We start from the raw sequence: 6,043 nt of genomic DNA, 5'->3' as shown, positions 1-6,043 counted from the left end.
CGGACACGTGGTCTTCGTGGAACAGTGGTGGCACGGCACGGCGTATCGTATGCACAGAACAATTCACGATAAAACACGATAAACGTCTGCTCGGTGCAGGGGTTCCTCACGCGTGGTCTTCGTAGAACGGAAAATGTTCGGCGTGGTGCTTCGGGCCGGTTGACGGCTTCGCGGAAAAACGTCTGTCCAGCGCAGCGTTTAGTGCGCGTGCTTCACTTCACGGAACTGGTAATGGTACCTATCGCGAAAGCAGTCGATAAAATTTATCAACCCGTTTGATTATATCGACCGATAAATTTATCTACTCGAATTGGTATCGCGAATGTATTCAACTGAGCAGTTGGTAAAATTAAAACAACCCATAAAAATATCTATCGAGTAGTTTCGCCGTCTGTCAAATTACCATGGAAACCTAGAGTTTGTTTACTTTTAACAACGTTACAATTAGTGCGACTTCTATCGTATCGAGAAGCATTTTTGTTCGTGAAGCATCCAAAACATTAGAATGATAAATTCATTATTCTTTTCAAATGATGCGGAGAATGAAAAGGAGATAAATCTAGCGGCATACCGTAGGCGATTGAAGAAGCATTTTGATCCGCTTGAATTATCGGATAAAACGTAAGCGTATTGCCTCAACAATCGTTGCCACTGTTTTAACATGTTCCTTTTTCAGCTTCATTAACAATTACCGAGTTCCGAAGAGGCTGTTTGAAGAAATCCTTGCCAAAGTGGAACTAGCATAAGCATAAGCGTGGGTTATCGGCGGAAGAAAACTTGAGAACAAAACTGCGATTTTTTGCACAAGGGTCGTACCAACAAGGTGTTGGTAACGATTTTACTGTGGCAATTGCCCAATCTACTTTTTCTGCAACGCTAGATCAAACTCTAGCCGCGTTGGAACGTGAACTAGCGTATTTCATAACCATAGATATGACTGCCGACGAAAAAGCAGACGCCAGGAGATTATTTATAAAAAATTACCTGGCCTTGTGCAGTGATGTGCGACGATGGAACTCACATCAGAATTGTCGCACTTTACGACATCCCAATTCAATATTTGAATAGAAAAGAGGTTTACAGTTTAAACGCTTTAATGGTAAATATTAAATTTAACACTTCTTTATAAAATGCTTATTGATAATGATCTTCTAGATATGTGACCACAGGTAAATGATCCTATTTGTAGATAATACAATACAAGCCCAATATCTTTATACTTAGAAGAAAAATGAAACAGTGGTGACCGAACGATGAAGCTGTTGGGTTTGTCTATTTACATATTTACATTCTTGTATCCAATATTTATGATTTTTTTTATTGTTGTTTAGGGGACTCTGCTTATCCTTTAAAACCATGGATGATTAAGCAACGAATATTTCTATTTTTCTATTTTTTTCTTATACATTTACGTACTTTTTTCTACCAAGTTTTTGACCTGCTATTATTCTAAGGTTGTCTTAGAGTGGTACAGGGCCAATAAGATTCATTTTGTACCTAAACCAAATTTCCCACAGTTTCGTCCCAAATGAAAAATACTGGGCAATCACAAAACTTTGTCTTAGGCGAAGTGGTGTAACAGTTAGAGATGTTTTTGGCAAGAGGAAGTGAACGGAAATTGCGAAAACGGTGTCTCCTTCCATGATACGGGTGTTAATGCACGAACCAAAAAACAAAATACGTGAATTTATAAGAACAGGGAACACAATGCATAACTGTACAAAAGAAACATACTAATTTTTTTTATACCGTTGACATTTTTTGGAACCTCAAATTAATATACTTAATGAATTTTTGAAATTATAAAAGTTATAAAATATTTTGGAAAACACCTTTAAGTATCTTCGCTGAAAATTACAAATCGATCCGACAGCTCTATAAAATGAAAATTGGTCCGAAGTACGAGAAATATGGAACGTTTGAGGGGTATCGACCGACAACGGCAAATAAAAATTATTTAAATTTGTTTAAAAACTTGTTTTCTTTAGCAAAACGATAGTAAATTACTATTTCTAGGCATTCTAAAAGTTTCATGCTGATACGACAATGCAATCAATTGTTATTTGAATATAAAACTACAATAACTAGCCGTGTAGGCGGTTAAATAAAAAAAACAAATTTTAAAACAAAAAAAATTCACCAGAAAAATAAATTTTTTGATGGGCTAAAATGGTTAAAAAATAATAAGAAGCGAAAAATTAACACAGAATAACATTTTTACATTTTTTAAAATAAATTTTACCACGGTCAACAGCTCTTTTCAGTATATCGGATGGGTTGAGGCAGTAGTTAAATATATCGGTCGATATAAAAAAAGTGTTTCGTTCGCGATGCAAATTAAAGACTTTTTTAACAACTGCTAGATTTTTCCCCACGATTTGTACGGTAGCCATGGCAATTGTACACGCGTTTTTACGGGTTGATAAATTTGATGCGTTGCGATACCATTCCGCCATTACTGTCATTATATCGGTCGATATGTTTATCGACCGGTTGTTAACTTGGTTCGCGATAGGTACCAATGTTTAGCGCAAGCGTTTCACTAAAATTGTCTGTCCGGCGCGGTGCGTCGTGTGCATGGAACACTTCACTGCACCCGGCTGCTCGGTGCGACGTTTCGAGCACGTGCTTTACTTAGTGGGAAAAACGGGAATGTTCGATGCTCGTTTTTTTACGCGTGGAGCAGCTCACTGTGAACCGTCTGCGCGGTGCAGAGTTTCGTGCGCGTGGTACGTTTCGCGGAAAAGCCGGACTCGAGCACTTCGGGGAACCTGGATCACGTCGGGGTCACCAGTTTGGAGGTTCCCTCGGAGGTTTGGATTTTTCGAGGGAATCTACCGTTTTTTATTTGATCCAAGTTCGGAGTAATACACGAAGTAAGAAACTGAAAATGAGGCACGCGGGTCTCAACACCGGTGGTGGAGAGCGATCGAACAAGTGATAGAAAGAAAGGCCTAGCACACCGGTCCCAACACGGATGACGGTGGAAGGTCGGACACGAAAGAGCGAAAAACTCGATCCGCTTCGCGCTTTTATAGTTGCCGCCAGTTCTATAGTTTTCCGATAGGTGGCGCGTGTGGTCGGCTGCAGTCGAGTTTCCACAACGCGGTCGTTTAGCGCGGTGACACAGACTCAACTGGCAGTATGTTTTTATCTGTTATTTTATGTCCATGATATGTAACGTCAGGTTTGAAAAAACTGCATTTCTCAGGATTAAGTTTGAGATTGTAATGTCTCAGCCTTTCAAATACTCGCCCTAAGTTTTTCAAATGATGATTCTCTGAGCATCCTATCACTACAATGTCGTCCACGTAAACGGTCGAACATTCTGGTGATAATCCAGCTGTAGCGATGGTCATCATCCTCTGAAAACGATACTCGAAATACATCCGAAGATGGTATATCAAGAGTTTGTTCACCAAGTCCTCAACCAACACCAAGTACCCGAGGGCACTCGAAGTGTTGGATCCGCCAACCTGTCCCGGCACTCTTAGTCCTTGACGATCCTAAAGTGTTTGCCCGGTATGGCCATTGGAACACAACGCTTGCGACCATGCAAGTGGTCTGGGGTATAGGTGATACTGACATACCACCGAGATAGTACATCTAGTATTTGTTCACCAAAACCAAACCAACCCCAAGTACCAACCCAGGATACTCAGAGTGTTGGATCCGCCGACCAGCACCGGCACTCCAAGTCCTTGACGGACCCAAAGTGTTTGCCCAGTAAGGCCATTAGATCACAACGCTTGCTACACCACAGTGGGCTAACGCGATAGGCTCAGTTTGAGGGTATTCCAATAAATGGAAAGAGTTTACAGTCAACTCAATCCATTCTCGTGATGTTATTAGCCATCTAGCTAACGACTCCTATACATATGCTACCAGCCTGGTTCGGTTGCGACCTTGGAGGCGTTCATGCCAAAGTCCGCTCGGACAAGAATTGGGTCATTGGTCCGTACCTGTGGTTCCTCTCGTACTGCACAGGAATTCCATTGAGATAGCACTTGCACACCAGTAGGGTAAAACTAACCTGTCTCACGACGTTCTAAACCCAGCTCACGTTCCCTTGAAAGAGTGAACAATCCTACGCTTTGTGAATTTTGCTTCGCAATGATAGGAAGAGCCGACATCGAAGGATAAAAAAGCCACGTCGCTATGAACGTTTGGCGGCCACAAGCCAGTTATCCCAGTAGTAGCAAGTGAGCTGTCAAACAGAAGACGCTCCCGTTGTAAGGTGTTTAAAAATCATCAAAAAGTGCTAAAATCGTGATTTATTGATGCTATTTTGGTGAAAATTGCGAATGAAAGTGCGTTGCTGGTGAAAACCGGAGTGAAATCCGTTTGTTTTTGGCCGGAAAAACGACTAAAAAGTGAAACCGCGGTCGATTCGGTTGAAAACTGACCGAGAAAAGTGCGAAAAACTTTTTGACAAGCTGTCAGCCGGGAAATTAGTGGAAAAGTTTTTCACGATTTCCCGGTCAAGCGAGGTGTCTTTCGACGAAGAAAATTTTTTAAGAATTTTTGGTGGAAACCGCGAGAAGATCGGCTGTGTTTTGCGCAAACGGTGAGCGGAAAACTTTTTGGTGAAAGTGGTGCCGATTTTCCGTGCGGCCCTAAGAGCAAAATCCCGGCCCTTGAGCAACAGGCAAATTCGAGTAGAATCGTGTGGAAGTGCTGGAAGTGCAGGAATAGTGGTTTTGTGCCCCAGTTGTACCTAGGTACCCCCCGTGGGTCGTGTAGGACCCACCCCCCACAGCCACCCCACCCACGAGCAACAAAAGGAGAAGCAGCTAAAGAATCAGCAGCGCAAGCGTAGCCGGTCTCGTGCAGGACGTCAGCGTAGCCAGTCTCGTGCAGGGCGTCAGCTGAATGATCAGCGGGCAAACCACCAGGAGGCAGGCGAGTTCTTCCGGCGGCGTGAGGAAGAGCGTCAGCTAAAACGAACCAGTGTGATCCACCTGTTTCAGAACCAGCTGCGGGAATTTGAAGCGCAACTGGAGCAGGAACGGCTGGAAGATGAGGAGGAGAGTCGTCAAATTCTTGCACAGCGAAAGGAGAACCCCTGGTTTCTAGTGTCAGCTCGGAACCAACGTAGCTCGCAGGCGGCCGCAGGTCAACCTTCGTCGCAGCCTACAACGAAGCCGCAGAAAGCTCGCAATCCGCCGCCGAAGAACGTCGTGATTCCTGAGCCAGGCCAGGAAAAGAGAAAAAAGCGAAGATAGCGTCCCAGGAAGACGCGACCTGACGCAATCAAGCTGACGGCACTGCCCGAGCGCAGCTACAAGGAAGTTTACCTGGCAGTACGGCAGGACCACGAGCTGGACGGTGCTATTGATCGTCCCCGGCGGTCGGCAGACAACGTTCTGACGTTGTACTTGTCGAAGGCCGTGGACAGCGGCGCCGTACTGGAGAGGGTTGCCAAGGCGGTGGGAGAAACCGCAAAGGCGAGCCTGCAGACGGAGATGGCGACGGTTGAGCTGAAAGGCGTTGACATGCTCGTCACGGCCGACGAAGTGGCTGAAGCGGTCGAGCTCGCCATCGGGGCCAAAATCTCGTCTGAGGCGATATTCATGAGGACCCGCACCGACGGTGGCACGGATGCGGATCCCCCGGCGTCAGGCGCTCACGCTGAGCGAGCAGCCTCTGCGGATCGGCTACACAAGGGTCCGCATGGAGATTCTCCCGCCGCTTGGCCTTCCTTCCCAGCGGTGCTACAGATGCAAGGAGCGTGGGCATCACGACCTGCAAGGGAGTGGACCGGTCTGACTGCTGCTTTAGGTGTGGCGGTAAAGGCCACATTGCAAAGACCTGCACAGCCCCGGTGAGGTGCATGGTTTGTGGAGAACCCCACATGATCGGGGATGCCGCGTGTAGAAGCCAGCCAGCGCCATGCTCCCGCTAAGACGGACACGTAACCAGGAGGATCGGTCCGTGCTGAGGGTACTGCTGATGAACCTGGGTAGGGGTCGAGCAGCGTAGGACCTCATGCTGCAGACGGCTAGGGAGGCGAGGGTCGATGTCGTCCTGGCAAGCGAAATTT

The 6,043-nt window shown here is 45.7% G+C and overlaps 1 pseudogene; it reads left to right on the top strand.

The window, feature by feature from the left end:
• Positions 1–505: 505 nt before the first annotated feature.
• Positions 506–1,129, top strand: LOC131291233 (uncharacterized; annotated as a pseudogene).
• The last annotated feature ends 4,914 nt before the right edge of the window (positions 1,130–6,043 follow it).

The sequence above is a fragment of the Anopheles ziemanni genome, chromosome X, assembly GCF_943734765.1.
Source record: "Anopheles ziemanni chromosome X, idAnoZiCoDA_A2_x.2, whole genome shotgun sequence".
In the NCBI taxonomy this organism is placed as follows: domain Eukaryota; kingdom Metazoa; phylum Arthropoda; class Insecta; order Diptera; family Culicidae; genus Anopheles; species Anopheles ziemanni.
Note: the sequence above shows the minus strand (reverse complement) of the source record. Positions and strands in the feature narration are given on the sequence as shown.